Source organism: Chrysochloris asiatica, unplaced genomic scaffold, assembly GCF_000296735.1.
Source record: "Chrysochloris asiatica unplaced genomic scaffold, ChrAsi1.0 scaffold00653, whole genome shotgun sequence".
Classification (NCBI taxonomy): Eukaryota; Metazoa; Chordata; class Mammalia; order Afrosoricida; family Chrysochloridae; genus Chrysochloris; species Chrysochloris asiatica.
Window position 1 is genome coordinate 113314 of NW_006409171.1, and position 10140 is coordinate 123453.

A 10140-nucleotide genomic window follows, 5' to 3' on the forward strand; every position below is an offset into this window, starting at 1 on the left:
CGAACTTTGTTTAAAATTAACCTGACATTTTAAAGAGGATTAGAGAAAAACAAATCAAGGCCAAATTAGACATTGGGAGATTAGAGAAAAACAGAGTCGCTTGAAGAGCACAGACACTATCGGAGTGGCTACGGAGTGTAGAGATGCATGAATGTTTGATGACCTTGTGTTCCTCTTGTACCTTTGATATAAGAATATAATATTTGATTGATTTGTAACTTCTTGTACATGACTATTGTGAGATCATAGTATAGTCTAAATGGGATATAAGCAGCAACAATTTTAAAAAATAAAGAGAGAGTCATCATTACCATCATCTGCCTAAGACTCAAAAAGACCCATTGACTCCATATAATTAATTCCGCCAACTCCACATCCTCTTTCTAGAGCCTCCTAATAATTTGTCGAGGCTGGGCCCAGGCACTCTTGAGTATAAACCTAGGAGTTGAACTGCTGTGTCAAGTGGTAATTCTGTATTCATCCCTTGAAAAATTGTTAGAGGTTTCTAATTTCTATGAAATTTTGCCAATATTTTAATTTTCACCTATTTTTATTCTTATGAGGTTCCTATTATAAGGTTCCTAAATGTTGAAGGAGCTGTGGTATCATAGTGGTTATGAGTCGGACTGCCAACCTCAAGGTCAGCAGTTCGAAACTACCAGTGGCTCTGCGGTAGAAAGATGAGGAATTCTGCTCCTGTAAAGATTTACAGCCTTAGAAACCCTGTGCAGGGTCACTATAAGTCGGAACCGACTCCACAGTACTTAACAACAACAAATGTTCAAGAGCAAAGATGTCAGTTTGAGGATTAAACTGAGCATTACCTAAACCAATATGTTTTCAGTAGCCTTGTATTCATGTGAAAGTTTGAGAATAAATAGAGAAGACCATAAAGGAACTGAGTTATGTTGTTGGAGAATAATATTAATGTACCATCAACTGTCAGAAGAATAAATAATACTGTGTTAGAAAAAAGTAGTCAGAATTCTCCTTAGAAGTTAGGATGTCCAGACTTCATCTCTCCTATTTCAGACGTATTGTCAGGAGAGTCAGTCCCTAGAGAAGGACATCAGGATTGGTAAAACGGCCATTCAGCAAAAACGAGGAAGACACTGAAATGAGTTCTGATCATCCAACCATTGAGAGTAGGTCAAATGGATATTATCTACAAGTTTGGGCTTTCTTGTGCATCTCCCTCAGTTCATGTCAGCTGGATCCTTCACTCTCAGCTCTAGCCCTCCATGGCTATGTCCTTATCCATGGACTCAGAAATCTCTAGGTTTCACCACACTTCAAACCAACAAGCCCTTCCTTTACTCTCTCTTCTCTCAAGGTTGGGTTCTAATCTTTTTTGTGCTACTAATCAAAAGAGTTTACTTTCATGAAATATTAATAATTTTGCTGATTGTAACTGTATTCAGTTGGGTCATAGCTCTTTGGAATTGGTACAAATATGGCTGTCCTCCAGTCATTTGGTCAGGTAGTTGCCATCTCAATCTCTGGGCATAGATGTGTGAGTGCCTCCAGTGCCACATTGATTTGTTCAAAGACTTCAACTTGTTCTCCATCAATTTCTGGTTCCTTGCTCTTTGCCAATTCTTTCAATGCACCTTGGACTTCTTCTTTCAGGATCATTGGCTCATGATCATATGCCACCTCTTGAAATGTTTGACCATTGACCCTTTCTTTGTGATGCATACAGTGATTCTCTGTATTCCATCTTCTTGTGATGCTTTCTACATTATTCAATATTTTGCCAATAGAACCCTTCAATATTTCAAGTCAAGGCTTGAAATTTTTCTTCAGTTCCCTCAGCTTGAGAAATGCTGAGTGCTTTCTTCCCTTTGGTTTTCTAACTGCAGATCTTTGTACATCCCATTATAATATTTGACTTTGTCTTCTTTAGCTGACTGTTGAATCTCTCTGTTCGACTTTTTTACCTCTTCAATTATTCTATTTGCATATCTATGCTGGAAAGCTAGCTTCAGTGTGTCTTCTGACATCCATTTTAGTTTTTACCTTGTCTTCCTGTTTTCTTAATGACCTGGTGCTTTCTTTCTGCATGATGTTCTTGATGTCATCCCACAACTATTTTGGTCTTTGGGCTTTGATTTACAGTTCTTTCAACTTGAAAAATGCTGAGTGTGTTTTTCCCTTTTGTTTTCTAACTCCAGGTCTTTGCTCATATTATTATAGTATTTTACTTTGTCTTTACGAGATGCCCTTTGAAAATTTCTGTTTAGCCTTTGAATCTCCTCATTTTTCCCATGTGCTTTAGAATCTCTATGCTGGATAGCAAATTTCAAAATCTATTCTGACATACATTTTGGCATCTTTCTTTTCTCTTGTCTTCTCAATGACCTTTTGCTTTCTTCTTGCATGATGCCCTTTATGTTATCCTGAAACTCTTCTTGTCTTTGGTCACTGGTACCCATTGCATCAAATCTGTTCTTCAGATGATCTCTAAATTCAGGTGGGATATATTCAGGGTAAGGAATAGATTACAAAATAAAGAGAATGTACATTAATGTTTAGGAAACAATCATTTAGTCTTGGAAGAAACACTTCTGATTTTGTAATCTTGTAATATTTTAACTATACTTATGGACATATTGTTTAAATAGAGTCTTGCTGTGGCACTGTGAGTTAATGAGCTGGACTGCTAAGTCAGTTTGAACCGCAAGGCTGACAGTTCAAGTTCACTAGCTGCTCCTTGGAAAACCTATACAGTGTCATTATGGGTCTGAAACTTTCCACAATTGTTGAAATTTTCACACATTTAAATTATACATTCACACATAATATTGCTTTTTGTTGCTGTTGTTGTTGTTGTTAAAGGCTGTTGAGTCTATTCTGACCCATAGAGACCCTGTATAAGGTTTCCAAAGAGCAGCTGGTGAGCTTGAACGGCCGACCTTGAAGTTCAAACAGCTTTGCAGTCTTGTGCATTAACCCACAGTGCCACACCAGGACTCCAATAGTGGGTTTAGGTTTCCTGATATTATTGATCAGTACATATGATTATGGTTGTATCTTAAAAGAAAAGCTTAAAATTTTGTTGGAAAAGGATGGCATATCCATGTTTATAAAGTATGCAACATGGAGATAGGCTAAAACAAGGAGACATGTGAATGTTAAATACAATGTATTTCAGGACCAGGGAATCAAAATTCTAACTTCTATTGTATTTTATTTTTTATTGACCTTGGTTGAAAATGACAGTATGAAGAATTTTGAATATTGAACTTCCAAGAATATAAATAAAGCAAATAGTCTGCCATTTACATCTCATTCCATAGTGTGTCCCCTTTAAGGAGGTAGAATTCATGACCCCTTTTCCAGAAATAAGTAGCTCTGGTAGCATAGTGGATTAAGAGCTAGGCTGTTAACCACAAGATTAATAGTACAAATCTACTAGTCACTCAATGTAAGAAAGAAGAGGCTTTCTGCTCCTGTAAATATTTACAGCCTCTGAAACCCTATAAGGATTACTGTGAGTTGGAACCAACTCAGTGGCACCCACTAATCTAAGAAATGCCCTTTTTCCAGGAGCCCAGTACTTCACCTAAATGCTCTGATTTTGCTGAGATTAGGTCACTTGTCTTCTATATCTAAAGCAGATATCAGGCTTCATTTTTCACAGATGTCATCTAGGCAACCTAAAGTCTTCCAGTTCATCTTTGAAAAGGACAGCTGTTTTACAGGCACAACCAGAAGAATGATGCATGTGAACAGAGTACATGCGGGAAATTATTGGAACCTAGTCTCTCTCTTATGGGAATCTTCTTGTTTTACTTTTTTATAAAAATTTTCCTTTTATCTTTGCACAACTATCAAGAGTTCTTCTGCTAGTCACTTAATTTCTCTATAATCAAAAGGATAATTTCACTGTTAAGCAATAAACTAACACTTGTTAAACATGATGACTGTTTCAAAATTCTCTGACACTGGCATTCTTGTGGTGGTGGTGGTAGAGGTAGAGGATAATTTATTAGCTTCATCTTATCTTCCTGATTATTATTACTTCTTTGTATATTCTCTATACACCTTTCTGATCTCAGGATAAGGTGGAAGTCTAGATAGAATAAACTAACTACCTATCAGTAGTCTTATCTATATCTATTGATAAACTTAGAAATGTTTTGAATGATCACTAAAGCACAGATAATTTAATTTTTTAGGTGGTCATCTCTACCACTTTCAGAATAAATACAATTTCATGCTGTGCATTATCAATTTCAGGTCTTTTATTCGTTTCTTAAAACAGAAAAATAATATGTATGCAGAAGACACCCCTTTTATTTCCCCTTCCATTTACCTTCTTCTTTCCCCAAAATTATATCTGTATCTGTTCTGGTGCTGCTAATCCAGAAACTACACACTTGATTGTCTTGTAGCTAAATCTTTCCATCAAGTTCACTAGAAGTATAGAGCCCAGAGATGAAACAAAGTTTTCAAATTCCTACTCTAAGAAGTGACATAGAATAAAAAACTGTACCCCCTCATTTACATCATGTATATGGTCACTTTCTTTGGAAAATTTCTCAAAGTCCTGTCTCACTCCCACCTGTATACACCACATGTGTTACTTTATCTCCAGTCTATGTATCACAGATATCTGTTTAAACACAATAAACTCAGCATTTATAAAGCTAAAAGAACTGTACAAAATATTCAAGCCTTTGTTGTTGTGGTTGTTAAGTACTATCGAATTGGTGCCTTCCTATAGCGACTCTGTATAGAGTTTCTGAGGAGTGGCTGGTAAGCTTGAACCACCTGCCTTGTAGTTCAAACCGCTTTTCATTCTTTCACAATGCAAAATGAAAGATTTCATGAGAAAACTAGTGAATGATGTGGGAAGCACCAAAAAAGATATAAGGACTATGCAGAGTCACTGTACAAAAAGAATGCTTGATATTCAAACAATTCAAGAGATATAATATAATCAAGAGCTGTATTGAAGGAAGAAACAAAAATACACTGAAGACATTGGCAAGAAACAAGACTCAAGGAATTGAACAATTTCAACAAACTGACGTGGAGCTCCAGGAAATCACTCATTTATGTCAAGAAATTTGGAAGACAGCTTTCTGGCCAACCTATTGAAAGAGATCCATATCTGTGCTCATTCCAACAAAAGGTAACCAAACCAGGATTTCTTCTGCTCATGAGGAATCTATATACAGACATTCGTTAGAATGTCTGTTAGAACAGAAAAAGGGGATACTGAATGATTTAAAATCAGGAAGTGTGTGTGTGTGGATTGGATCCTTTCACCATACTTATTCAATTTGCAAATTAAGTAAATAATCTTAGAAATGGAATTGTATGAAAAAGTACATGGCATCAAGATTGGAAAAAGACTCATTAACAAGATTGGAAAAAGACTGTGATATGCAGAAGATAAGCAATCTTGTGATAAGCAATCTTGCTTGCTAGAAGTAAAGAGAACTTAAGATACTTATTGATGAAGATCAGAGACTAGCAGATATAAGTATGGATTGCACCTCAGTTTAAACAAAGTGAAGTTCCTCATAACTGTACTAATAAACAACATCTTAATAAATGGAGAAAATCATTCATTTTGCTTGGGTTCATAGTCAATATACATGAATGTAGCAATCAAGAAAGAAGATGATGTATTGCATTAGGCAATTTGTTGCACAAGACTTTAAAGTATAAATAGAAAAACTGTCAGTTTGAGGACTTAGGTGTGTGTGACCCAAGCCATTGCATTTGCATTACCTCATTAGACCATTAAAAAGGAAGACTGTAGAAAAATGGATGCATTTGAATTATGGTAATGGGGAAGAATATTAAAAGTATCATGGACTTCCAGAAGAATAAAGAAATCTGAGTTGGAAAAAGTACAACCATAATGAACCTTAGAAGCTATGGTGATTAGATTTCATCTCTCATACGTTGGACATGTTATCAGGAGGGACCTGTCCCTGGAGAAGGACATTATTCTTGGTAAAGTGAAGGGTTAATGAAAAGGAGGGAAGACCCCCAATAATATGGACTCACACAATAGAAGCAGCAATGGGTTCAAAATGTCACAACAATTGTAAAGATGATGCAGGAATGGGCAGCATTTCATTCTGTTTTGCATAGGGTCACTATGAGTCAGAGCCTACTCTAAGGAACTTAGCAACCACAACATTAATTTCTGGATTTATTATTTTAACATTATACATTTTATTGGTTTTGTATTGTAAGGTAGCATATCTACCTGGGTGTGGTGTAGTGAATTTTGTAGTGGCTTTTCTAGCCACAATCTATTACCCCAACCAAACAACACTTGTGTTCACCTGAGTCTTGGTAACAGAAGGTGGGAGAAGATTCTGAAAGGTTGACATGATTCAGCTATGACTTTTAGCAGAGTTCTTTGTAATCGTAAAAACTTGAAACTGTAGCATGGGTTTATAGTTAGCCATCTCAGAAGCAGGATGGGTGATCTAATTACCAACAAAGTATAAAAGTCAGGAGTGGAGAGACTCCTTTAGATTGCATGATCCCTGCACATTGACCTTCTCAACCCAGGGATAGACAATTGTGACACTGGAGAAGTGGCAGAGGATCAGCAACCGCAGAACCAAGAACCACAATATGAGACAGAACAGTGACCTTTCCAGCTCATGGAGCAAGTAAATTTGAATAACTTTGGGCAGGAAGCTTGCAGGAAAGTAGGGTGCCTTCAAGCACGTAAGTGAGGGACCTAGGTTTGCTGATCCACAGAGCTAGAGCTAAAAGCCTTTAACTTGAGGCTTATGGTAGAGGAATTGTCCTATGGACGTATGTTAGCAGCTGACTGGAACAACTATGCTTCGAGCATTTCTGACACTGGAATGTAGCCTGGTAACTTCCCTAATCAACTCCATAATTGTGAGCATACTGTCTGAGTTCTGTGTAACTTTTGCAAGGGATTATTGAACCAAACTGAGGAGCAGAGAAGGTTGTGGTAGGAAAGCTTGGTGCTTCATTTTATATTTTAACTTTTTATTGTTAATTGAGTGATGACAAGATCATCAGTTTTACATTCAACAAATTATACACTTTGTTCCAGCTTAGTGATCACAATTCCCTCCATGCAACAAGCTCTCCTATTTCCTTCCTGTAATTCCTATTTGCATTCCACCCACCTTCTTATCCATTTTCAACTTTGTTCTTAGGAAAATGTCATCCTTTTGATTTTGAATGACTGACCATTCTGTGGTGCCTATACCTGGCTAGAATTATTGTATGCCCACCCCCACCTCTCCACCACACCTATAAATTGATCTACTCATTGGCAGAAAATTGACCCATGAGAGTGAATTTCTTTCCCTTTTCCCTACCTGAAGGGCAGTCAAGAACCATAGTCTCAGACTCCTCCAGTTTGTTTTTTATGATCAGTAAACCCCACTTTTTTAAAAGTAATTTTTTTTTTTCATGTTTTCTTGCACTCTTCCTTGGACGCTTTAATGTAATTCCTTTCAGGAAAGTTAGTAATTGCAGTAGGCACTCTCTACTTCTTCTGGTCTCAGAGTTATGGAGAGTGATACTCATTTGTTCCATTAATCCACTGGAACAATGTAAGAATTAGTCTAAAATTAGTGATTAGAATTGCTTCTACAATTCTAATCTCCATTCTTTTTTCTGCACACAGACCAATAGTTGCACTACAGATAGTCACTCATGAGCTTTCAAGATCCCAGACACTATTGATTCAAGCAGGATGTAAAATATTGTCTTTGTGGGACTCTGTTATATCAAATGACCCTGAAACTATGGTACTGATTGTACCTCCAGGCTCATCAACCCATTGCCTTAAGATGTTTGATATTATCTGGAAAGAGTTCATCATTTTGCCTGTTATATGCCCCATTACAAGGAGCTCTGTGGACTACTAGCATTCAAAACTACCAGCCATTCTTCAGGAGAAAGATGACACTTTCTGCTCCCTTAAAGATTTACAGCCTTGAAAACCATATGTACGAAAGCCATGAGTCAGAACTGACTCTATGTCATACCACAACCACCAACCCCAAGTTCCATAATGTTTCTAGTTGTGCTTTCATTAAAGGTAAATACTAATGAAAAATATCCTTTCAAAATTCATATATATATATATATGTGTGTGTGTGTGTGTGTGTGTGTGTGTGTACCCTGCTCTTCTTCTCTAACCATTCAAATTATGTCTCAATAATGTATCTACACATGAAACACTTCTCCAATGTTGTATGTATTTCATTATTTACCTCTATACCCTTTAGTCTAAGCATAGTTCCCTGCTTTCACTTGTCATTATTCTTCTGCTATCTTCCCTCTTCTTATGTATTGCCCTCCTCCTTCTTGAATATTTTCCTCCCCCTTATAGTATATTGCCCCCTATTACCTGAGTTAACATGTGTCTACTCTCAGATTGGTGAATTAATCTCCCCTGCATCCCACCCCTAATAACTATCAAAGAAGTTTTTTGTGTTTGTTTTTAGTATGGCATATTTTTCTTATGCTTTTACAATAATGCTCTAATACAATATTTGTCCTTTTGTGGTTGTCTAAATTCATTCAGAATAAAGTCCGCCAGGTTCATTCCTGTTTATGAGGTGTTTCACAGATTCATAGTTGTTCTTTAATGTTGCATAATATTCCACTGTGTGTATGTACCAAAGTTTGTTTATTCAATCTTCCATTGATGAGCACTTAGGCTGTCTCCATATCTTTGCTACTATGAATAGTACTGTGATCATCATCGGTATGCATATACCTACTAATGTTTTAGATCATATTTCTTATGGACATATACCCAGTTGAAAGAATGCTGAGTCACTAAGATATTTCTATTTCCAACTTACTAAGGAAGTGTCATTTTCCAAAGTGGCTGAACCATTTTGCTGTCCTACCAGCAATGTAGGAAGGTCCCAGTCTCTCCATACCCTCACCATAATTTTTTTGTTTTCTGGTTTTTTGAACTTCATTATTAATGGTGGTGTGAAATTATATCTCACTGTTGTTCTGATTTGTATCTCTCTAAGAAGCTCTTGTAGTGTAGTGGGTATGAATTGGGCTGCAAACATCAAAGTCAGCTGTTCAAAACTGCCAGCTGTTCCATGGGAGAAAGATGAGGTTTTCTGCTCCCGTAAAGATTTACAGCCTCGGAAACTCTGTACAGGGTTGCCATGACTTGTAACTGACTCTAAAGCACATAACAACAACAATGACTTACCAAGGAGTTCTGGTAGCGTAGTGGTTATGAATCGGGCTGATAACTCAAGGTCATCTGCTCTGCCAGTGAAAGATGAAACTTTCCGCTCCCGTAAAGATTTTTTGTTGTTGTTGTTAGGTGTCATAGAGTTGGTACCGACCCATAGCGACACTATGCACAGCAGAACGAAACACTTCCCGATCCTGAACCAACCTCACTATTGTTGCCACTCTTGAGTCCATTGATGCTGCCACTTGGTCAATCCATCTCGTTGAGGGTCTTCCTCTTTTATTCTGACCCTCCACCTTACCAAACATGATATCCTTCTCCAGCAACTGCTCCCTCCTGACAATATGTCCACAGTATGAGAGACGAAATTTGGTCATCTTGGCCTCTAAGGAGCACTCTGGCTGCAGGTCTTTCAAAACGGATCTATTAGTTCTTTTGGCAGTCCATGGAACTTTCAGTATTCTCCTCCAACACCATAACTCAAAAGCACCAATTCTTCTATGGTCTTCCTTATTCACTGTCCAGCTTCCACATACATTTAAGGTTATTGAAAACTCCATCGCTTGGGTCAGGCGCACCTTAGTCCTCAAGCTGATATATTTGCTCTTCAACACTTTAAAAAGTTCCTGTGCAGCAGATTTGCCTAATGCAATATGTCATTTGATCTCTTGACTGCTGCTTCCGCGAGTGTTGATAGTTGACCCAAGAAATATGAAGTCCTTGACAACTTCAATCATTTCTCCATTGATACGAATGGTGTTTATTGGTCCAGTGGTGAGGATTTTTGTTTCCTTGACATTGAGATGTAATCCATATCGAAGACTGTGCTCTTTGATCTTCATCAGTAAATGTTTTAAGTCCTCTTCACTTTCAGCAAGCAAGGTTGTATCATCTGCATATCATAAAGATTTACAGCCTCCTAAACACTGTGCAAGGTCACTATG